The sequence below is a fragment of the Lepidochelys kempii genome, chromosome 4 (assembly GCF_965140265.1).
Source record: "Lepidochelys kempii isolate rLepKem1 chromosome 4, rLepKem1.hap2, whole genome shotgun sequence".
NCBI classification, from domain to species: Eukaryota; Metazoa; Chordata; order Testudines; family Cheloniidae; genus Lepidochelys; species Lepidochelys kempii.
Genome location: NC_133259.1, coordinates 77012057 through 77037659, shown reverse-complemented (window position 1 = coordinate 77037659; position 25603 = coordinate 77012057). Strand labels below are relative to the sequence as shown.

Below are 25603 nucleotides of genomic sequence, written 5' to 3'. Positions count from 1 at the left end.
AGCATAGAACTCACAGCCAGGGGTGGGAGCTCAAGTGGCTTTAGTGGCCTCTGGCACAATTTAAACAGCCCTGAGGGGCACTTGAAGTTACAGTAGCCTTCATGGACTTCCCAGAATCTCTGCAGGAGTGACTGCCGCTGTCCCACCACTTACATGTCCCTTACACCGAAGCTGATGAGGGGTGGTTCAGAAGGTAGCCTGCAGCTGTCTTCCTTAGCTCCTACACTGGGGATATTCTTTCCCTCCCAGATTTGGGACTTTAAAGGCCATTTTATACTATTCCAAGCTTTTTATCAAGCATTCAGGAACTGGAGCAGGGATGAGAATCATAGAATCATAGAATATCAGGGTTGGAAGGGACCTCAGGAGGTCATCTAGTCCAAACCCCCTGCTCAAAGCAGGACCAATCCCCAACTAAATCATCCCAGACAGGGCTTTGTCAAGCCTGACCTTAAAAACCTCAAGGAAGGAGATTCCACCACCTCCCTAGGTAATGCATTCCAATGTTTCACCACCCACCTAGTGAAAAAGTTTTTCCTAATATCCAACCTAAACCTCCCACACTGCAACTTGAGGCCATTACTCCTCATTCTGTCATCCGCTACCACTGAGAACAGTCTAGAGCCATCCTCTTTGGAACCCCCTTTCAGGTAGTTGAAAGCAGCTATCAAATCCCCCCTCATTCTTCTCTTCTGCAGACTAAAGAATCCCAGTTCCCTCAGCCTCTCGTCATAAGTCATGTGTTCCAGTCCCCTAACCATTTTTGTTGCCCTCCTCCGGATGCTTTCCAATTTTTCCACATCCTTCTTGTAGTGTGGGACCCAAAACTGGACACGGTACTCCAGATTTCAGAGTAGCAGCCGTGTTAGTCTGTATTCGCAAAAAGAAAAGGAGTACTTGTGGCACCTTAGATACTAACAAATGAGGCCTCACCAATGCCGAAGAGAGGGGAATGATCATGGGCCTCCATCTGCTGGTAATGCTCCTACTTGTACAACCCAAAATGCCGTTAGCCTTCTTGGCTCATATCCAGCTTCTTGTCCACTGTAACCCCTAGGTCCTTTTCCGCAGAACTGCTGGCCAGCCACTCAGTCCCTAGTCTGTAGCAGTGCATGGGATTCTTCCATCCTAAGTGCAGGACTCTGCACTTGTCCATCTTGAACCTCATCAGATTTCTTTTGGCCCAATCCTCTAATTTGTCTAGGGCCCTGTGTATCCTATCCCTACCCTCCAGCATATCTACCACTCCTCCCAGTTTAGTGTCATCTGCAAACTTGCTGAGAGTGCAATCCACACCATCCTCCAGATCATTAATGAAGATATTGAACAAAACCAGGCCCCAGGACAGACCCTTGGGGCACTCTGCTTGATACCGGCTGCCAACTAGACATGGAGCTATTAATCACTACCTGTTGAGCCCGATGATCTAGCCAGCCTCCTATCCACCTTATAGTCCATTCATCCAGCCCATACTTCTTTAACTTGCTGGCAAGAATACTGAGTCACCCACTGGGCAGGAAGAGGTTTATATAAGAAAAATATTATCACATGTTGATTACCTCTTACTAGCTATAGCTCAGTACATGTTTTTCAGAAAGAAATAAATATAGTTAAATAAACCTAGCTATGATTGAAACAGCAAACATGTCCTGCATATGTTTTGTGTATGGACTCTTTCCCTCATGTTTATCCTAGAAAGAAATGCAGGTCACCACATTTTTTTAAAACAAGTTGCTTTTCATCAAGGAACTGCTTTTCCCTTGTGGTCACTCACCAATATTTACAAGGCAAGGTCACTTTGAATGCCACCAGCAGATGAAAAAACAGGAGGAGGGACTCTTTTAGTCTTCACTGAGCTGGTGGATTCTGCCAAAGTGATAGTCGACATTGACATTACACTAGGGACAGGTTGTCGTAGCCTCACAGCCCTCGCTCTGCTGTGGAAAAACAAAACAAAAATAGAGAAGAAAAAAATATGTACATATTTTTCATATAAAGGTAATGCAAAAGTATTAAAAACCAGACCTTTTGAATATAAATAAAGCTTTAATCTTGGCTTTGGATCAGTTACCTGAAACCTACTTTAAAAATTAAGATTTAAAAAGACTCCTACAAAACTGATTAACCTCCTGTAAAATTATCCCATCACTTTGAGGGCTTAGTAAGAAGGAAACAGCCATAAACATCCTATGTACCCAGCTAGTGATCAAAGGTAGACAGAAGAGTGAGAATTTTACTGAAAACAGGGAAAGACTCAGATTTGTAGCGAATTTTATATATTATATACACATATAGGGCAAGCACCAACCATATTTTATAGCTACATGTGGCCTATGGAGAAGCATAAGAAGGGAAGACTGAAATTATTAATAAGGCATTTTTATTTATTTATTTATTTATTGCATTTTTCTATCATCTATGCGAATTATTACCTATATGCCTGATATGTCCTAAAAGAAAAAACTGTGATGAATAAATAAACAGCTCTAGAAATCTTCAATAGGGTGCTTTACCTTGCAGGGAATATTATCATTGGCTTTTGATACAATTTCTGCTGCAGGGAAAGACTTTCAAAGCTCAGAATGCTGAAGTATTGCCAGGCGCTCAAAGACCCCCTGCTATGCGCGTCAAACTAAGAAATCTCTCTGAACTTGTCGAATTAAAAGTCATCTCTCTCTCTCTCTCTCTCTGCAACCCCTACATGAGCTGGGAAGCTCTGTCCTCATTTTTTAAGGCCTTCCATGGTAAACAAATGGAGCCTGGAGCATCTTTATTCTTTTCAGTCACATAATTAAAATTCTTTTAAAAAATATAATTGAAGGCAATGAATTTCAAAAGGAGGTTCTAGTTAATAATGCGACTAAAACAGTTTGAGCAGACCACATAACTTTACCATTCAATTGTGTTTCAAAGCTAAAAGCAAAACAGCTTGTTAAGATCCTGGGTAAGTGTCTTTTTTTTTTTTTTTATTGTACATCAAGAGGATGCTCCAAACTTAAACATCTCAGCAGGATTTATGCTTTCTGGAATGTCATAAGACTTAATTACTGAAACTGCAAAGAGGAGTAAACTATTAAAATATGAACAAAGCCACACGAGATCCCCGGTTGCTGCAAATCATTATTTATCTATCCCACACCTAAATTAAAGAACTTTAATTTATGTTTGTGTTTTCTTGGCAATGCTCTTTCATTCATCCACAATGTTGCGTGCAGTCACGACCTTGCAAACAATTTTATATCTAATAGTGCACACAATGTTAACTTACTGTGTGTGTTGCTATTGTAATGACTGGCAGTAATAAAATATTATATGAATTTATCACACATCTCCACTCCCCTCAAAAAAAAAAAAAAGCTCATCTGTAGCATTGATCTGGTAGGGGTGTGCAGAGGTGCAGCACCCACCCATGCTCCTGGAGACATTGGATCTTAGGTAGTCACTGCCTCCAGCATCCTTGTGGTAGAACAGCTGCTTGCATTCTTGGAGGAAATCCTGTGTGTGTTCTTCAGGATTCAGTGCAACTCAGATGGCTGGTGTGGAGTTGGGAATGGGACCCTCTGGGAAAGGAAGAGCCACTATAGCAGATACCCAGCCTACTCACTACACTAAGAGACAAACAGGGGAAGGCCCCCCTCTGCCTCAACAGGGCAGAGAATAACTGAGTTCCTAAGCTATGGGCCTTAATTTTTTAGTAACACTTGGTGATTTGTGACAGCATGTTGAAGTTCTCTATTTATGAATGTTTGTAATAACAGCAAAACCACAAATACATAAACGGGTGAAGAAAGAAAATCATTAGCCAGAACAAGAAACAATCCCTTTCTACCATTATGTTCAATGAGCACATTAATCAAACCATATTATTACTACAGCAAACCAGTCTTTTACTCAATTGTCCCTTGCACAGTGCGAAGGACATTGAGCAAAAGGAACCATGTCAAGGGGACTAATCTGTATCTGATGCATCTCTTAAATAAAAACAATGTGGCCCAAAATGTACATTACATACCGGAGGTAATAAGAGTTTGCCATATGAGTGAAGGCTCTAATTTCACTGGTTTCACTGGGCCTTCACTGAAAACTTCAGAGAAGTGAGTTGCTTAGACAAAGACTTGAATGAAATATGATTCAAATCCATGAACAATGATCAAAAACTATTTGGCCTGCCCAATTTTCTTCTGTATATTTGTTAATATAAAGTTTGATAATAATGAATGTACATGTTATTTAAAAAAATATTTCCTTGCCAAGATCATAATCTGTACCAGTGTTGCTGAAAAGGGAGAGGTGTGCTTGACAGGGATAATTCCCTGGGCCTATATGGCTTTACAGGTCTTGAACTTCCCCTGAAAGCATTGATTATTTCAGGTGTAGACTAGAAGATGCCTAAACCAACATTGACAACACTTCTAAAATCAGATTTATAAGAGAATTAAAAAATAAATCAAACCAACCAAACACTTTAGCTAAGGTAATTCCTTCCTCTGGACCTCCAGTGAATCTTTCTATATTTGTCTTCTAGGCTGTACACAATTTTGGACAAGACTGCCTGGATATTTTGTACAGTACCAGCCGCACTGTTAATATTTACATAAATAAATGTTTACAAAGCACTTAGGAATGTAGCTGGATGAAGAGCTGATTTTTTTTAGTTTGCTAGCAGTTTCAAAAACAATTTTGGTTCAACCCAAACCAAACCCAAAAATTCTGAAAAATTTCATTGAATCAAAAAAATAAAATAAAAATCTGTCTTGGGTCAAATGAAAAAACATTTACCCAAATTATTTCGTTTTCAACCATTTATAAAGGGTTAGACTACAAAGTGTCAGGTGACAGAGGAGGTAGTGGTATTAACATTATAACTGTTAGCTCAGTTAGAGTACTTGCCCAACAAGTGACAGACCCAGGTTCAATTCCCCTTCTGCATGATAAGAGGGATTTGAACTTGCATCTCTTATCTCCCAAGACAGTACCCAAACCACAAGGCTATAAGCTATTCTGAGGTGGGTCTCTCCATCTCTCCACTGAACTTTGTATAAAATATGTGACTAATCACTGGGTAAGAGAATGAGAATTAAGTGGCTAGGGCTCTAACCTGTGAGAGGGGAGAGACCAATTCAAATCCATGCTCCTTCACTGGCTGTTTTGTGGATCTAGCTTTTTTTTCCCCCCCGGCTGAAACTATTTGGCAAATTTGTGTTAAGTTTGTGAATAGTTTGGGGGTTGGGGAAAAACTGCATTTCCTGGCAAATCCACTATTAGTCTGAAAAACTTTGCCCAGCTCTGCTCAAGAGGGAGTTTGGCTGGAGTGAAGGCATACCATTTCTATTACCTGTATGAGATCTCAGTTCATACAGAGTTGAAATCATCTAGTTTACACCTGCATATTCAGAACTTTAACACAGGCATAAGTATAGTAATTCCCATACCAATATTATATATGTTCATTTGCATAGTCATTTCTCTGTTAGCAATACAGTACCTCTCCTGATAAGGAAAGGTCCTCTTTACCAAAGCTAACCACATTTTAAAGAACTCCTTTGAAAAAAATGACCAAGGACAGAGTGAGGGAAAGGAGACAGAGCAGGGGAAGGAATGGGAAATGGAGCAGGAGGGTAAGGGAGGCAGGAAAAAGACACAAAGGAAAGGAAAAGGAAAGTGTGAGAGAAAGAGGTGAGGAGGAAGGGAGATGAAGGTGGAAGGAGAAGAGGGATAAAAAGAAATAAGTGAAAGGGTCGGGAGAAAGGGGTATCACAGTGTAAGGTGAATGTAAGGGAGTCGAGGTATCCCCACTGTGTTTTGGGCCAAAATTTTGTTGCCCTACTTGACCAGCACTTTTTTCCAGCTTGTTTTTTTAAAAAAGGCAGTGAATAAGAGTCTTTATTTTCTTATAATTTCTGTGAACGCTTTCCAGTATCTACATCTGAGTCAATCCACTTTAATCCCCCCCACCCTTCATTTCAACTGGTTACTTGAAGTGCTATGGCAAAATGTTTAGCCTCAGCCTTTAAGGATTTCTGCTTTTTGTTTCCACTTGTAAATTGACAAAAGCTATGGTACCCATCTTGTGCATTCTTATACATCTTACTGAAGTGGAAAAAATTGCTTTTGACCACTATCATCACTTGGGAGGTTAAAATATGGATTATTTCAGAGGGCAACTTCCTTTAAGACATTCGCTTTTTAAAAGCCTCTGCACTCTCACACTCCAAGAAAATGACATATGATGCCAGTAGCAAATAAAGGTTCTTGGAATAGAACTCCTCAAAATAAATCTTTTCTTCGGTTCCCGAATTCAAAGCACTGTTGTCTGAGCCAAGGATCCTAAAGGAGTTGTTTTGATGATCCAGATAAATAACCTCTGTTTCTGGAGGTGTGGCTGGAGAGGGAATAAGTGAATGGATGTTCAAAACACCAATTCAAAGCAGAGGGCAAGACAATTTGCATTTTCACACAAATGTTAGCTAAACCAAATTAGCTGTTCTGAATCTTTTCCAAAAGAAGCAAGCAGTGCTCTCCTTTGTACTGTGGTTAACACTGTTGCAAGGTGAGAGTGTGTCAGAAATTATCAAATGAGGCTTGCCTGAATTTCCAGTGACCAGAATGTTATTCCACACAATGTCTCTTCTGTGTCTTCATGAAACCATGCCCTTTTTGCTAAACTCTGAGATTATTTTTTCTTGTGATCATAGCAAAAACCCAGCCTACTATTAGTCATTGCATCTAGACCAGAAGAAACAGAAGGAACAACTGAAAGAAGTTCGCTACAGGCAGATGAAACTAGACTTCTCTAGGGGTCAGCAAAAGCTGTGTCAACACTTTGGGCCCATCACCATCAATACAGACTGCAGGTTTCCATTTTGAAGTAGGTTTAAGTAGAATAACTTTCTAAGCCAGGGGTGGACAAACTATGGCCCATGGGCCAGATCCGGCCCATCAGGGATTTGGATCTGGCCTGTGGGATTGCCACCCCCAAGGCACCGCTGGGCTAAGGCAGGCTCCCTGCCTGCCCTGACCCTGTGCCGCTTCCGGAAGCGGCTGGCACCATGTCCCTGTGGCCCCTAGGGAAGGGGGATGGGGGGCAGAGGACTCCACACGCTGCACTTGCCTGCAGGCATCGCCCTCCACAGCTCCCATTGGCCAGGAACGGGGAACTGCAGCCAATGGGAGCTTTGGGGGAGGTACCCACAGGCAAGCGTGGTGCGCAGAGCCTGCTGCGCGCTGCTGCCATCCTGGAGCCACTCAAGGTAAGCAGCGCCGGGCCCAAGCCCACACCCCAAACCCCTCCTGCAACCTGCACCCCAATCCCCTGCCCTGAGCCCCCTCCAACACCCCTCACTGCACCTCAACCCTATGCCCTGAGCCCCCCTGAACTCTGCACCCCCTCCTGCACCCCAACTCCTGGCCCTGAGCCCCCTCATACACCATGCACCCCAACCCCTTGCCCTGAGTCCCTTCCTGCACACCACAACCCCTCCCAGACCCCACACTCCCTCCCGCACCCCAATCCCCTGCTCCAACCCTACAAGCAATTTCCCCACCCAGATGTGGCCCTCGGGCCAAAAAGTTTGCCCACCCCTGTTCTAAGCCATTTCAAATCTAGTATTGTATTGCATGAGCACAGTTAGTATGATTTCCCCCCAAAATTACAAACTCTCTGGAGCATTTCAATACTGCTCTTAAGTATCTTGACTGGAAAATCAGCAAATCACTCCAGCTTACATAGATATAACCAGGGAAATAATACGTCCATCTGGCTTTAGTTGCACAGGACCTAATTAACTACAGGGCTAGCTGGAAGAAAGATCCATGGTTCTGGCCTCTCATAGGACCCATTCAGAGGTGACATGTAACTGTTGATAGCATGTGTGTGTATGGGGCGGGGGGAATGTAAAGGTTCAGCCACCCCCCAAACAGCTTGAGTCATACCTCCCCCTTTACCTCTCGTCTCCCCTCCCTGCAGTGGCCAACTGTTGCTGCTGCCTCTCCCCATGGAGTGCAGCTTGTAGCACAGCTTGCAGCTCGCCTGGCCTCCAAGGTCATTGTACTGGCTTGGATCTGCCAGCTGCCACACTGGGAGGGGATCCAGTGGTACCATGTGACTAAGCAGGGCTGAGTCAACAGGAAACCCACACACAGAAGTGGGGCAACTCCAGCCCTGCCCCGATCCCTTGGAGGCTGGGTGATGTCCAGCCATGGCTTCCATGGTCCCCCCTTCCTGTGCCACCCTGTGGCATTGGTTAAATTCCTCCAGGTCCCTGTGTGAAACCCAAACACTGTGGCAGGTGCCAGGCCACAAAGGCCAGTGGTGATCCCGTGGGAGGCCCAGCCCTGCAAGCCTCAGGCAAGAGTGGAATTTGCCTCCCACCTGCAACTCTGCTGCATGTCATGGCCAGCGTGAGCTGGGCCTGCAAAGGCAAGGGACAAAGGGGGGAAGCTTGCTATTGCTGGCATCTCTGTTTTGAAATAAACTACTGTGCACTTATATTTTGAACCTATACCCCACAATATATATATAAAAACTCTGGTAGAAATCTGGTGTATATATATATATATATACACACACACATATAAACTCTGGTAGAAATCTGGGAGGTGCAGGCACGTGACCCTGCATGACCCCACACACGTTGCCTCTGGACTCATTTTAGGGGTAGGTGGGAAAAAGTTATTGTATCTTTCTCCACTTCTCCATGAGACTAACATAACACTGTTACCAAGGTGCATCAAAATGAAAGGCAGCAATAATGCATACTGGGAAGGAAGAAGACATGACCCATCAAAAAGAGAAAAAGGGAACAGAAGAGGAGGGAGGGAGGGCAGGAGGGAGAGATCTTTGGGAAGGAGGGAAAAGAGACAATGTTGTAAATTGAGCTGAGAATAATAGACAAAGAACAGATGGGAAGAGGAGCTAAAACAACAAAAAGAAAAGCAGAAAGAAAATCAAAGATGAGAGGTAGGGACAGGACAGAAAAAAATCAGAAAATTCTTCACACTAGAAACATCACCTCTTGTCAGTTACACAGAAAAACAGTGTTTATGGAAAAGCCAGATGAGTGAACAGAAAACAGCAAAGGGAAAGTGAAGCACAATTCACTTGACCAAAGGTAAAACTAAGAAGAAATGAAAAGATATATAAAAAGACAGAGAGACAACAATACAGGGATTGGGGTCAGATTTCTTTTGCCACTCCAGTGTTTCAAAATATTTCCTGGAGGTGTACCCACAGATACCTTCATTAGAGCTTGAAAAATGTTTTCAAGTAATTTTTTCTCCAACCATTAGTATCTTGCCCTGCCTCTCTTGCCTCTTTATTTCAGTCTGACTCATTTACTAGGGATATGCCACTGGATCCGTTTGAAGGTCATGTGCAGATTTGGACATCATCTCATAGCTACTTTGTTTTTTCTATGTGTTATGAGACCAGGTGGGTGAGATAATATATTTTATTGGACCAAATTCTATTGGTGGAAGAAATTATGCCTCTTCCACCAAGAAAAGTTGGTCCAATACAAGATGATATCTCACTCACCTTGTCTCTCTTGTATCCAACATGGTACAACAGCGCAGCAAACAACACTCTTCACCTGAATTTTCAGGCTGCTTACACCATTGATTCTTAAGCAGTTTGTTTAAAACCCAACTATTAACATTAACAATTTAATTTAAAATCAAATGATAGCAAATTCAAACTATGATACACAGGATGATGTATTCCCTACAAAAATCTCATTTGGTAAGTAAGTAGCTACATTCTGCACTTGTTACAATTTCTGCATGGTTTTAAGGTGCTGCACCATATAGAATACATTGTAGTAATCCAGCCTTGAGATTGGATCTCACCTTGATTTCTCACCTCGAGCTCTAACCTTGAGGTGAGATTTGGATACAAAATAAAGGCTATAGCATTCTTGCCAAGCACATATGAAAGCACTCTTGACAACTGCTGCTATATAGGCACCTAGCATTAGATGCATATCAAAAAAGACACCCTCCCCAGCTTGTGAGCCTGCATGACAAATGCCACCATACTCCACAACTGGGGCTACTGATTCGTCCCAGTGAAGTCACCAATCGTTTTTTCCAAATCAAATGATGGTAATATATAGCATTGAAAGGGGTGTACTGTCTGAGAGAAGTGATTACCACTTTCCTTTCATATGAAACCAAGGCTAGGAACATGTCAATTAAAAAAATGAAAAGCTAGCAACCATTCAATCTTGAAAATTCTGAATAAAACCAACTCTTCTAAAATCAAAAAGTAAATACTGACTCTGAATGGACTGGGGTTGTTAGTTTGTTCTGCCTTCCTATTCAGCACTAGCTCTCCAATATGCTAATGCATATCTTCCCTCTCAGATTTTATATTCCCTCAATATTATTTATTTTTTAATTTTTTCCCCTTTCCAATTTGGACCTGTCTCCCTTTACTGATTTTCTCCATTCATAAGAGCCCTTTTTATCTCCGCACCGGGGCCACTGCCTAGGTATCATCTCCCCTGGGTTCTATACTTTATCATCCCTCTGTTCCACAGTCTTGGTGCTCTGTATATCAGTGTCCGCCACCTAGCTTTGGTGCTCCCTTTCTTTACTCTCCCACCACCACTCCTTTCTTTGTGCTGTGTTGTCCCTAATTCTGCCCAGTCCCACATGCTTTGCTCCCTATTATGCCTAACCCCATGTGCACTGTCCCCGCACTCTCTCTCACCCTGGTCTCTTCCTGAGAGTTTCTGCCACCACACTGAAGGAGCTCTGGCATCAGCTTCCATCCCTTTTCCAGCACAAGATGCTTCACACAGTGCCACAGGTTTACCTTGGGACTGGGTAGAGATGTTTCCACACCACTCATATATTGGAGGGAGACTGTTCCTAAATAGTTTGGACTCATAATGGGGCTTGGAAGTAAGGCCATGGTATCAAAAAATTATCAAGTGGGTCAGAAAGCCTGCATAAGGGGTGAAGTAGTGGCCACTAGTCCTGCTTACTGGAATAGAGATACTAAAAAAACAGTGCTGTTGTCCAAAAGCTTGCCTGTGGGTTCGGAGTGTCTGAATTTCATCCCTACCCCTAATCTTCAAGGCTCTCTCTCCATAAAGTCTGATTAGACTTTGAGCAGGGAGGATGAAGGTTCACTCTTTTGATATAAGTGTCTTTTAAATGGTAAAAATCAATTTTAAAAGGTTCTCATGCACAAAATCTTTACACTGCCTTTCATTTTCACACCCATAATGTCACAAAGTGTGAGGAAACAGAACTCATAAAGACAACTGAAATATATATACACCAAAATATATTTCTAGCTTTTTTCCTTTCATAAAAATATATATTAACTAGAACTGTTTTTTTAAAGTAAGTTTGTAATTGCAGTATTTTTTCCTTGGATATATCCTGCTATTTTCCCTGTTGATTTAGGAGTTCTTTGAACATACTCAAGTTGCAGCTCCCTCTATAAAACTCAGGCTGAACCAAAGATTGTATAATGTATATTTGTCACATCCAACACTAAGGGTGGGGGAGTACAATGAATGGAGGCTGACACAGTTATAACAGTCAGGCACACAGCATTGGTAATAAACTGTTTTTGTTGATTCTCACATATTGTTAGAACTATTCATTCTGCCATAATATTGCATAATGCATCACAGAAGAAAATATCTGGATTAGTGACAGCACATAAGGAAGTAGTAAATTCTGGAAGATCTTTGTAGCCAGAAATAATTCATGTAATAATTTAGAGAAATAATGAAACAACCAGGTAAACTACATTTTGTATTATAATACAAATATTTCCTCTTCAGAGAAATCATAGAATATCAGGGTTGGAAGGGACCTCAGGAGGTCATCTAGTCCAAACCCCCTGCTCAAAGCAGGACCGATCCCCGACTAAATCATCCCAGACAGGGCTTTGTCAAGCCTGACCTTAAAAACTTCTAGGGAAGGAGATTCCACCACCTCCCTAGGTAACCCATTCCAGTGTTTCACCACCCTCCTACTGAAAAAGTTTTTCCTAATATCCAACCTAAATCTCCCCCACTGCAACTTGAGACCATTACTCCTTGTTCTGTCATCTGCTACCACTGAGTCTAGAGCCATCCTCTTTGGAACCCCATTTCAGGTAGTTGAAAGCAGCTATTAAATCACCCCTCATTCTTCTCTTCTGAAGACTAAACAACCCCAGTTCCCTCAGCCTCTCCTCATAAGTCATGTGTTCCAGTCCCCTAATCATTTTTGTTGCCCTCCGCTGGACTCTTTCCAATTTTTCCACATCCTTCTTGTAGTGTGGGCCCCAAATTGGACACATTTCAGAGTAACAGCCGTGTTAGTCTGTATTCGCAAAAAGAAAAGGAGTACTTGTGGCACCTTAGAGACTAACCAATTTATTAGAGCATAAGCTTTCGTGAGCTACAGCTCACTTCATCAGATGCATATCGTGGAAACTGCAGCAGACTTTATATATACACAGAGAATATGAAACAATACCTCCTCCCACCCCACTGTCCTGCTGGTAATAGCTTATCTAAAGTGATCATCAGGTGGGCCATTTCCAGCACAAATCCAGGTTTTCTCACTCTCCACCCCCCCACACAAATTCACTCTCCTGCTGGTGATAGCCCATCCAAAGTAACAACTCTTTACACAATGTGCATGACAATCAAGTTGGGCTATTTCCTGCACAAATCCAGGTTTTCTCACATCCCCCCCCCCATACACACACAAACTCACTCTCCTGCTGGTAATAGCTCTGCGATACAACCGCATTTGCTCCAACCCCTCAGACAGAGACAAACACCTACAAAATCTCTGTCAAGCTTTCTTACAACTACAATACCCACCTGCAGAAGTAAAGAAACAGATTGATAGAGCCAGAAGAGTTCCCAGAAGTTACCTACTACAGGACAGGCCTAACAAAGAAAATAACAGAACGCCACTAGCCGTCACCTTCAGCCCCCAACTAAAACCCCTCCAACGCATTATTAAGGATCTACAACCTATCCTGAAGGATGACCCAACACTCTCACAAATCTTGGGAGACAGGCCAGTCCTTGCCTACAGACAGCCCCGCAACCTGAAGCAAATACTCACCAACAATCACATACCACACAACAGAACCACTAACCCAGGAACTTATCCTTGCAACAAAGCCCGTTGCCAACTGTGCCCACATATCTATTCAGGGGACACCATCACAGGACCTAATAACATCAGCCACACTATCAGAGGCTCGTTCACCTGCACATCCACCAATGTGATATATGCCATCATGTGCCAGCAATGCCCCTCTGCCATGTACATTGGTCAAACTGGACAGTCTCTACGTAAAAGAATAAATGGACACATATCAGATGTCAAGAATTATAACATTCATAAACCAGTCGGAGAACACTTCAATCTCTCTGGTCACGCAATCACAGACATGAAGGTCGCTATCTTAAAACAAAAAAACTTCAAATCCAGACTCCAGCGAGAAACTGCTGAATTGGAATTCATTTGCAAATTGGATACTATTAATTTAGGCTTAAATAGAGACTGGGAGTGGCTAAGTCATTATGCAAGGTAGCCTGTTTCCTCTTGTTTTTTCCTACCCCCCCGCCGATGTTCTGGTTTAACTTGGATTTAAACTTGAAGAGTGGTCAGTTTGCATGAGCTATTACCAGCAGGAGAGTGAGTTTGTGTGTGTATGGGGGTGGGGGGGATGTGAGAAAACCTGGATTTGTGCAGGAAATAGCCCAACTTGATTGTCATGCACATTGTGTAAAGAGTTGTCACTTTGGATGGGCTATCACCAGCAGGAGAGTGAATTTGTGTCGGGGGGTGGAGAGTGAGAAAACCTGGATTTGTGCTGGAAATGGCCCACCTGATGATCACTTTAGATAAGCTATTACCAGCAGGACAGTGGGGTGGGAGGAGGTATTGTTTCATATTCTCTGTGTATATATAAAGTCTGCTGCAGTTTCCACGATATGCATCTGATGAAGTGAGCTGTAGCTCACGAAAGCTTATGCTCTAATAAATTGGTTAGTCTCTAAATTGGACACAGTACTCCAGATGAGGCCTCACCAATGTCGAATAGAGGGGAACGATCACGTCCCTCGATCTGCTGGCAATACCCCTACTTATACATCCCAAAATGCCATAGGCATTCTTGGTAACAAGGGCACACTGTTGACTCATATCCAACTTCCCGTCCACTGTAACCCCTAGGTCCTTTTCTGCAGAACTGCTGCCGAGCCATTCGGTCCCTAGTCTGTAGCAGTGCATGGAATTCTTCCGTCCTAAGTGCAGGACTCTGCACTTGTCCATCTTGAACCTCATCAGATTTCTTTTGGTCCAATCCTCCAATTTGTCTAGGGCCCTGTGTATCCTATCCCTACCCTCCAGCGTATCTACCACTCCTCCCAGTTTAGTGTCATCTGCAAACTTGCTGAGGGTGCAATCCACACCATCCTCCAGATCATTAATGAAGATATTAAACAAAACCGTCCCCAGGACTGACCCCTGGGGCACTCCACTTGATACCTGCTGCCAACTAGACATGGAGCCATTGATCACTACCCGTTGAGCCCGACAATCTAGCCAGCTTTCTATCCACCTTATAGTCCATTCATCCAGCCCATACTTCTTTAACTTGCTGGCAAGAATACTGTGGGATACCGTGTCAAAAGCTTTGCTAAAGTCAAGGAACAACACTTCCACTGCTTTCCCTTCATCCACAGAGCCAGTTACCTCGTCATAGAAGGCAATTAGATTAGTCAGGCATGACTCGCCCTTGGTAAATCCATGCTGACTGTTCCTGATCACTTTCCTCTCCTCTAAGTGCTTCAGAATTGATTCCTTGAGGACCTGCTCCATGATTTTTCCAGGGACTGAGGTGAGGCTGACTGGCCTGTAGTTCCAAAGATCCTCCTCCTTTCCTTTTTTAAAGATGGGCACTACATTAGCCTTTTTCCAGTCATCTGGGACCTCCCCCGATCGCGATGAGTTTTCAAAGATAATGGCCAATGGCTCTGCAATCACATCCGCCAACTCCTTTAGCACTCTCAGATGCAATGCATCCGGCCCCATGGACTTGTGCTCGTCCATCTTTTCTAAATAGTCGTGAACCACTTCTTTCTCCACAGAGGGCTGATCACCTTCTCCCCATGCTGTGCTGCCCAGTGCAGTAGTCTGGGAGCTGACCTTGTTCGTGAAGACAGAGGCAAAAAAAGCATTGAGTACATTAGCTTTTTCCACATCCTCTATCACTAGGTTGCCTCTCTCATTCAGTAAGGGGCCCACACTTTCCTTGACTTTCTTCTTGTTGCTAACATACCGAAAGAAACCCTTCTTGTTACTCTTAACATCTCTTGCTAGCTGCAACTCCAGGTGTGATTTGGCCTTCCTGATTTCACTCTTGCAAGCCCGAGCAATATTTTTATACTCATCCCTGGTCATTTGTCCAGTCTTCCACTTCTTGTAAGCTTCTTTTTTGTATTTAAGAGCAGCAAGGATTTCACGGTTAAGCCAAGCTGGTCGCCTGCCATATTCACTATTCTTTCTACACATCAGGATGGATTGTCCCTGTAATATTGGCACAAAGTATTTTCAGAATATGATAAATTAAAGATTTTCATATTTCAATATGAAGTCCAAAATATGTGACATTCCCCTTTTGAACTAATTAAGTGGAGTACAGGTAAGCAACTAGAGGGGAACATGCTCATGTATAGTTGGAGCTCCACATTAAAGCCATGATATGTATATTTGTATATATATGTATATTTTAAACTGTTATTCATTAATGGGAATGTATGCTTTTGTATATTATTAATGGCAGTAAGAAGTTCATCCAATTTCTTAACACAACCAAGAAACAACTAAGTCCCAGTCCTACTCCTATATAAATCATTGGCAAAATCCCACGGACTTCAATAATAGTAGGATTAAGCCTTTATACCTGTTACAGTAGATTACAAAGATCTGTTCTGCTCAGTGATTAAGGAGCTTCTGCCCATCTTTCCGGTGAACAGGGAGTTAAAATGTTCATTAGGAGTTGATTTAGGTACTCAGGCCCAGATCCTCAAAGACATCTAGATGCCTAACTCATCAGTTCTTAAACACCAATACTAACACATCTTAATTGCTCCCCAAAACACCCTATTTACAAACCTAAAATTCAGGCCAGTTTCCTTGAAAAAAATACTGAGATTCATGAAATTTTAGCAGACCTAAGATATGAAATCTTCAGAAGCTCCCAACATATTAGACCCTGATAGTTACCAGGCAAAAGAAGAAAATATCTGATCTCTAGTCTTGAAGTTGCTGCATAATAAGGGCAAACTCATATCCAGAGAGATATGTGATATCCTGAAAAACTAATATTCTGGTACACAACACTCAGTTGGACCCATCATCCATATAGCGTTAACTGGTAGTTATGAAAGGACTTTATTACAGGCCTCTGTCTCTTCAAATTATCTTTCCTGGAGCCTGATGCCCAGTGCGCAGCACTGTGAGTAATCCATATCTCCAAAAACAACACTGGAACTTTGACCTCTGACAGTTCTGGTAAAGTCTGCAATGCTGTTTCCCCTGGTAAAGCCTACAAAACAATTCCTCCTGCTTCCCTAGTCCTCTGATTAAATCCTCAGTTCATTCCGATAGCTTCACCATTTTCAGCCACCATGTAGGGTTTTGGTCCTCCACCCAGGTCTTACCCTCTATGCCAGAGACATTATTGCACTTCTTGCAAGGTTCCCAAATTGTCTTCCATTTCTTTGTGCACTGACCTCCATTTTGTTTTCCAGGCTGTAAAGTTTAGAATATTAATTTGCTGATTCTCTCACAGAAGATCTCATCTCTTAGGTACTCAAGGGTATATATTTAGGTAATCTTTCCTGTACTTGAACCACTATCATTTTTTTCTTATTTTTCCCCCCTCCACTTCTCAGGATATTTTCTTTCATTCCAGATCAGAAATCTTGAAGAAATGTTTTCTGATCTCTTATTATACAATTTCTGTGTAAAGGGTAAGTTTCAGGTCTTCAGAATCAATTTTAAGTTAAGCCTTATGGGAGAGCACAGACCAACCTGTGTGTCCTTGCACCCAGTCACTACAAACCTGTATAATAGCTATATGAAATTGTTAGAGGTTTGGAATGCTAGAACAGGTCCCAGTGTAGGTACATTAGTGGGAAGAGCATAGGGGGGAGAGAGAGAGGCTACAGTGCATGATAAATACAGTTTATCCTCTTGCTCTGTAACGTCATGGATTTACCACCAGATATGATCATAGAATCATAGGACCGGAAGGGACCTCAAAAGTCATCCAGGAAAGTCCTCTGCACTCATGGCAGGATTAAGTATTATCTAGACCGGGGTGGGCAAACTATGGCCTGCGGGCTGAATCCGGCCCCTCAGGATTTGGATCCGGCCCATGGGATTGCCACCTCCGTGGTGCCGTGGGCCTCGTGCCCCTCCGGGAAGTGGCTGGCACCACATCCCTGCAGCCCCTAGGGGAGGGCAGTCAGAGGGATCCATGCACTGCTCTTGTCTGTGGATACCTCCCCTGAAGCTCCCATTGGCTGGGAACAGGGAACCGTGGCCAATGGGAGCTTTGGGGGAGGTACCCACAGGCAAGAGCAGCGGGCGGAGCCCTCTGCTTCCTCTCTCCTAGGGCCCACAGGGATGTGGTGCCGGCTGCTTCTGGGTGCGGGGCCGGGGCAGGCAGCCTGCCCTGGCGCGTGCTGCTGCTACCCCGGAGCTGCTCCAGGAAAGCAGCGCTGGGCCAGAGGCCGCACCCCAAACCCTTCCTGCACCCTGCACCCCAACTCCCTGCCCTGATCCCCCTGTCTGCAACCCCATCCCCGCCACACTGCGCACACCACCTGCACCCACACCCCTCCTGCACCCCAACACCCTGCCCTGAGCCCCCTGCACCCCAACCCCCTGCCCTGAGACCTCTCCCACATTCTGCACACCTCCCTGCACCGCTGTTCTAAGCCCCCTCCCACATGGAGCACCCCTTCCTGCACCCCAACCCCCTTCCCTGAACCACCTCCCACACTCTGCACTCCTTCCTGGACCCCTGCCCCAGCCATACATTCATGGTCCTGCATGCAATTTCCCCACCTAGATGTGGCCCTTGGGCCAAAAGGTTTGCCCAACCCTGATCAAGACCATTCCTGACAGGTGTTTGTCTAACCTGCTCTTAAAAATCTCCAAAGATGAAGATTCCACAACTTCCCTAGGCAATTTATTACAGTACTTAGCTACCCTGACAGTTAGGAATTTTTTCCTAACGTCCAACCTAAACCTCCCTTGCTGCAATTTAAGCCCATTGCTTCTTGTCCTATCCTCAGAGGTTAAGAACAACAATTCTCCCTCTTCCTTGTAACAACCTGTTATGTCCCCGCTCAGTCTTCTCTTTTCCAGACTAAACAAATCTAATTTTTTTTCAATCTTCCTTTACAGGTCATGTTTTCTTGACCTTTAATCATTTTTGTTGCTCTATATGATGTGTGTCTGTATTTAACACTCACTAACTTATATAAACACAATCATAGAAAATATAAATCCAATATTGCACGTGTGTAATAATGACAGACAGATGCACTTGTAAATTTTATATTACAACCATTCTTTCATAGTTTCTATTTCTCTCTACAGCTAGTGTTGCAATTTACCTGACTTTTCAGCTCAGCCAATCATGTCTTTCTATTCCCAAACATAGATAGAATTTGACACTGCCAACTATAAACTCTGAAAATAAGATTTGGAAAGGCAGTATTATATTATTCTGGTACCAAGTAAAATGGCTGTACTTAAGGGTTTGTCAGCATCGCTATCATACGCTCATTTTTTAGATAATATTTCAATCAAATCAAATCTGAATAAGCTAAAATGCAGCAGTGTCACTCAAGTGATCTTATCATCCCTCCCACTTCCCCTCCAATCTGTAGTTTTGTTTAGATACAGCTATATTCAGGTTTTAGAGACCAGCAAAATTAAATCATCATTCCTAATGCTGTTTCACTGCCAGTCTCTTAGCCAAAAATGGCTTGATTTTTAAAACGGAACTTAGAGGAATTGTCATCAATGTTGACGAAAAACATCTGATAGCAGTCCACTTCTTTTAAGCTACTAGTTCAGATAGTTGATTATCTGCAGTAGTTACTTTTCATAATTCAGTGCCATGTAAGTATGTTGTAATTAGAAAATAAACTTCTTTATGTGGAGTATTTATTCATTTTTCAGTGATTAATATCTTGGTTAATTCAAACACTGTGTAGACTACAAACCAAAAAAAGGAAGAAATTAAATTCTGTAAACACAGCTCTCAAAAGATACAAGTGATTTTTTTTGTCATTCCTTAAAATAAGAAGTTGTATAATAAGTTTAAGTAATATCAAGTAGCAATGCTTCTCCCTAGTACTTTTTATGCTGTCACCTCTAGGTCATGCAACAAAATGTGTGTGTGCTAGCAACAGAAAAAATAGCCCAGTAACATGCTAACATCTCCCTTCAAAGCTGCGCTATTTCTAGTAGTACTAGAAACCTCCTACAATTTTGTGTTCAGTACTACAGAACATTTATAGATTTGTTTTAACTGTTTATTGTAAAATATGTATGAAAGGCACACTAAACAGGGCCACTTTCAAAGCTCCATAATTCCAACATTGCCTACAGCACTGCATTGTTTTCATGTCTTCCTTCATTTTCCCTGTGTTGCTTACAACCCACTAAATTACATCTCATTTCCACCTTGTTTTCTTCCTTTTCTCTAATATCAATTTCTTCTTCCACACTCTGCGTACATGCTTGGAATAATCTCCATACTGATGTATTCATCTGTAAATATACCTCAAACTTGAGTAACAAATAGTGTGTAGCTGTTATTCCCCTAGAGAAGAGACAACATTGTGACTCAGAACCACACATAGGTCCCTGGTTCCCCACTTGCTCCAAGAAGGAAGTACTCTGCAGCGGCACAGATTACTTCTCCCTCTGTTCTGGCTCAACTGTGCTGGCCAGGCCATTAAGGAAGATGGAGTCCAGGATCCATCATACCTTCCCTCCCCCTCCCTGCTCATCTACATGGAAGTGGGAGAAGCAGCCCCATGGAGGCTTCTCTTCCCACCATGCTATAGTCCACAATTCCCCCTTACTGTTCTACCTGGGTATGCCAGACAAGCCACAATCTTGTCCGATATGTTTATTATTTTAACTTGAAAAACTTTTATTCGGCATTTATAGCACAGACATTAAGGGAGAACGTGTATAAATGATTTCTGCGAGGTTAAAAACTAATATAGCTGCTCCATGAAATCATTAGCCTTGGCATGATGCTTCACTATTAGTTAAACTCTTAAAATATAGACTAAGAAGCACCTAACTGATGTTACTATCACTATTTATTCTACATGTAGATTTGTATACATGAGAGAAAAATTCCAGTCCCTGGACACCTCAAAAGAGTTCTCAAAAATATTTACAAAAAGGGGGGAGCATACTAGTAATTAAGGAAATAATAATACTTAACACTTATATAGCATGAGGTGGTGTTCAGGAGGTGACCGGCCACTCTTAGACAGTGCTTTTGAAAATTTTACTCCAAATGACTGAGACGATGAGTTTTGGAGAAGGTGGCAAAGCAAAATAGAGTCCAAGCACGTATTAAAACCTGATCTCCTGCATCCTGGTCTCATTCTTTAAACACCTAACCTTGATGTTTTCCTTACACAAGCTGTCCATTTCGAAACAAACAACTGTAGGTGCAAAATAATCTGATTCTAGGAACACCACGATTAATTTGAAGCAACATTTTCCACTTCAATTAGGTGTCCAAGAGCTAACTTGCTAACCCACACCCATTCAGTTGTAGTGACATGCAATGTAATAGGTCACTTCATGAAATGTAACTTACTACAGTAAGTGGATCAAGTTTTGAACCAGAAGAATGACTCACAATAGTGGTTTTTAGCAGTTTTCTTTTTGAGAGAGATCATCATGAAACAGATTTTTTGAAGTCTGAAACCTCATTATTAATCTGACTGTAAATAGCATTTGGGAGGAGTAGTTAGTCTGATCCTCATTTTTCATGGTCTCTCTTGATTTACAGACAGCTGAAAGACAATTTTAACTCTTAGGTAAGATACAATATTGTGTGATGGTTAGAAGAAATATATTGCAATCCAAAATGGTACATTTCTGGAAGAACTGAATACGACCTTCACTTCGTAAGTGGAACTCTTATTGAGGTCAATGGTGATTTAAAGTGAGCTTGATTTTAGGATCAAGCCCTTATTTATTGCTGCTGTTGAAGAGTGGAGCAAATACAGGAGGCAGGGAAACTCAAGTTGGCAGGAACAGACACAGATTTAGTCTCACGAGGCACTACAGCATCAGGTACCATAATTCAAATAAATAAATAAATATAAGTGGATCTGCCTGAAAAGGCCACAAAGTCTCACTCTATCCAATGAACCCAAGGCCCATTACCAAAATCTCATGTGTTTTTACCTCTGGCAACATTCATTTTATTCTTTTAACTGCACTGGAAACTGGCTGCAAGTTGCAACAAATTAACATCTCAACCAAGCATATCAATAAGGTAACATGCATATTCTTACTTAAGTCACGGTGGCTTAAAGATGCTGTGAGGAAGGTAGAAAACTCTCTGGTCCTCTACCAACTGGCCCACAGAAGAAAAAAAAAATTTCCTATCCCTAAACAGTTGATTGGGTACACCAGCAAAATCAGGCAGGCTGACTCTAGTTCCTGCTGGAATGGAGCCAAAAGAGACTCCGAAAGGCCCCTGGCTAAGGTTAAATCTCTGGAGCTGGGGAATGCAGGCCAATCTGCACTGTTTCTCCACAACTGGCCAATGGATGCCAGAGACTCAAAGGGGGAGAGGTATGGAGGAGCTACCTGGTGTGCCTCAGTGTCTCCCTCCCTCGCGGTTGGGGCTATCCCCTTTTACTACCTGCCCCATCAAGTTCCCCCACCCATTGAGGTAGGTGGGTGGCATTTGCCTCTTAATCTAAAATAAACAATCATTTGTGATGAGAAATCCCTTTTCCCTGAAACTTAGATATGTGCTAAATAAATAGATCTAATGGAGAATTTTGATTTTTTTGGAAGGAAATATCCATGAAAAAAGGAGGACAGTGCACAAGTCCTGAATTGCTGCCACAGTTAAGAAAAACAGGATACAGATGAAAAAGACTTTTTTCAAAATAGTGTAAGTTGTTTGTATATGAAAAGTTGAGGCTGAGGTTGGCAATCATAATGTCTGTTTCCTGCATACATGATATATTTTAGATTTTTGCTTTCATTGACAGCTTACACTAAAAGTCTTACTCTAAAAAAGGAAGTGGTAAGGTGCCCTGGTATTTCAACATAACTAAGATTGACTAGACCATTAGTAAAGTTCCAATGTTGTAATACATCATAAAGCAAAGTTTTGAAAATAAATAAAAATTTGTTCATGTCATCAATTTATTGGTGAAGTTTAACTTGAATTCCATGGCTTGCCCAGGTGAATCTTTCTGCAGACCACTCACATATACAGTACTAAAGCTGGTGAAATACTGCAGAAGTATTTTCTATTAATATTCCATAGAATTTTTGAAGTCCCTTGAATTGTATTATACCCCTTCTCTGATAGCTTTACAAGTATAAGCTAGCAAACAAGTACACTGCAAGGAATGTTTTACTGAAAAACAATATTTAAGCAGATATTGCAGACTACCCATGATGTTTAATAATAAATATATGCACTGCAAGTCAAATCCCAAGCATTCTGTAAAACTAAGGAAGTTCAAGTAAAAGAAGGAAATCACCATGTTAGCTACATCCAGGCACATTCTTAATATTGAATAGTCACAACAAATTGCTCATGAACAAGCTGCAAACCAAGATTTATTTGCACAAATTCTTTGGCAAATTATTTTGAACATGAATAAATACAAGAAAATTGATATCTGTTTAGACTTTTTGTGACCATTAAGTTATGAAATTCACTATGAATTATTACACCAGCTACATATGCAGAACATTCATTATTTCTTAAGTGAAAAAGAACAAGGCCTTCATTTTCTGAAAACAAGGAGTTTTGCAGGCTATTTCCTCAGTCTCTGTAAACACATTGCAGTAATTCAATTTTGCACACAGTTCTGCTAGACACACAAAACTGACATAATTACTCTGTTCAGAACAATTTACACAGAATATGACTTGTTGAACAATACTCAACTGTAACTGTGACCAACTGCAGTTTCCTCCAGCTCAACACACACGTTATTTTTAAAGTTGTATGCTACAGACTGTATTTTGACTCTTTTCCACTATCTGATTAATTCACATTCAAAACATAATATACCTATCTTCACCTAATAATGAGAACATGTGACATCGCCTAGAATATCCAAAGGAGTTAGAAGAGCTTTCATCTCATCCTTTCCTTTAAACCACAATTGTCTCTTTGTTTTACATAAAATACAGCCCTTTAATATTCAACTGTTCAACAATTATCAGGTAATACTTCAGAAATACTTCATGTATCCCATTGTTGATATTCTTCAAGAAAAAATGCAGAAGGTACTTACGTCAAACACAACACACTCCCTTCTACACAACTTCAGAAAATAGTCATTTCATATCTATCACCCTGTCACAGTTTTCTTAAGATTTCTAACTCTCAAACTTACTCCTCTTATTACACGCCATATGATTTATGAGTACTGATAGGGAGAGAGACAGCTGTGAGATTAGCATTGTAACCCATCTCAGATCACCTCAGGGACCGTTTCTTTTGAAATGCACTGTCATATTGAAATGGAATTACCACACATTTTGGGGCAATTCTGACATGTACTTTTAAATTAACTTGCTCAGTTGCTCAAATAAACAAATAAATAAATAAATAAAATAAAAATGTAGGGGGAAATACAAATCAACAGGTTGTAGGGTTTATTTTATTTTATTTTTTTTAATATTTCTACATACAAAAACAGATTTTCTTTGTACTGATGCTGAACATGTTATGTGGTTTAGCTACAATTTCACATATTTTATGTAGGCTTTCTGTTGTAAGTACAAAGTATATTCTTTCCAGGTAACTGACACTAATCATTAAGTAATGCCTTAGATTTAAAATAGTGATCAATATCTGTGCATCAGATATGTAATGCATTCTTTTGAAAAGCATTATGAGATCCAAGGACATTGTAAATTTCAAAAAGCGACGAAGCATGACACTACATGTACTGTACTGAGATGATACTGGGTTTCAAGTACGGCACATTATGAGGGAAGATGTAAGGATGTGGCCTTTTCAAGGACCTGATAAGTGGTTTTATTTCAGTAAAATGTGTGCATGAATATTTTTATTGTGATTACAAAACATGTGCAGCATTCAAAAACTAAAGAAAAATATACATTTTCTGATCTACTCTCCCAATATTTATGCTTAGTCAAAATTCAGAATGCAGTTTGGGATCATTATGTTATGGCTTTTGCTTCTTGTGTTATAGTCAATGCAATGTAATTTTTTTGATTGCTTTATCCAAACTGAGATATAATCAGTCTGGATAAGACCTTAGACCCTCACTTAAGAAATTAACTTTAGAGCAAAGTTGGGACCATTTTTCCAGAGTGTAGAAGTGGGTATCAGGACTGCATGGTGCCTCTCACTTGTGCATCTGTGCAGTGGACAGTAACAATGGATTTTTTTTTCTATATTGTCATTAACAACTTGTCTAGGTTAGTGCGGCTCCTAGAGCTAGATTAGCATTCACCTCAACCATCAATTTCGGAAAAAAAATACAACATGACCTATCTACACTTGGATTTTACAACATGGTTGCTATGTCATGGTCACTAAAAAGCTTTTTTCCTAGCCTATATCTACAAAGTAAAAAAAAAAGTCTATTTAGGTTAAGGAACCCACGTTAGCTAACTGGGATTAAAATAGCAGTGAAGACATGGCAACTCACTCTTAACTCATTGTCAGTAGCTCCAGTGCAACCCCATTCTCTCCTCAGGTAGCTCCAGTGCAACCCCATTCTCTCCTCAGGCTATAACTCAAACTACTAACAAGAGTTAAGAGCCGAGTTGCCATGTCTTCACTGCTATTTTAATCCCAATTATCTTAGGCAGGTGTCATAAATATAAAGGGAAGGGTAAACCCCTTTAAAATCCTTCCTGGCCAGAGGAAAAATCCTCTCACCTGTAAAGGGTTAAGAAGCTAAAAGTAACCTCGCTGGCACCTGACCAAAATGACCAATGAGGAGACAAGATACTTTCAAAAGCTGGGAGGAGGGAGAAAAACAAAGGGTCTGTGTCTGTCTGTGATGCTTTTGCTGGAGACAGAACAGGAATGGAGTCTTAGAATTTAGTAAGTAATCTAGCTAGGTATGTGTTAGATTATGATTTTTTTAAATGGCTGAGAAAAGAGTTGTGTTGAATAGAATGACTATTCCTGTCTGTGTGTCTGTCATAAATATAAAGGGAAGGGTAAACCCTACACCTTCTCCAGTAACTAACATTCTGGACTTTGTAACCAACCTACAAAACACCCTCCGAACCTCTTTAGCCCTTGCTAAAGAAAACTTACAGAATG

At 41.5% G+C, this 25603-nt stretch overlaps 1 protein-coding gene across 31 annotated transcripts in view; it reads right to left on the bottom strand.

Moving 5' to 3' along the window:
* TENM3 (teneurin transmembrane protein 3) overlaps positions 1-25603 on the bottom strand; it is a 2195833-nt gene that overhangs the window by 1228519 nt on the left and 941711 nt on the right. For all 31 annotated transcript variants that reach the window (XM_073341694.1, XM_073341703.1, XM_073341702.1 and 28 more), the window contains one exon: positions 1775-1937. The gene's annotated coding sequence lies outside the window, so the exon portion shown is untranslated. The remainder of the gene's footprint in view (positions 1-1774; positions 1938-25603) is intronic.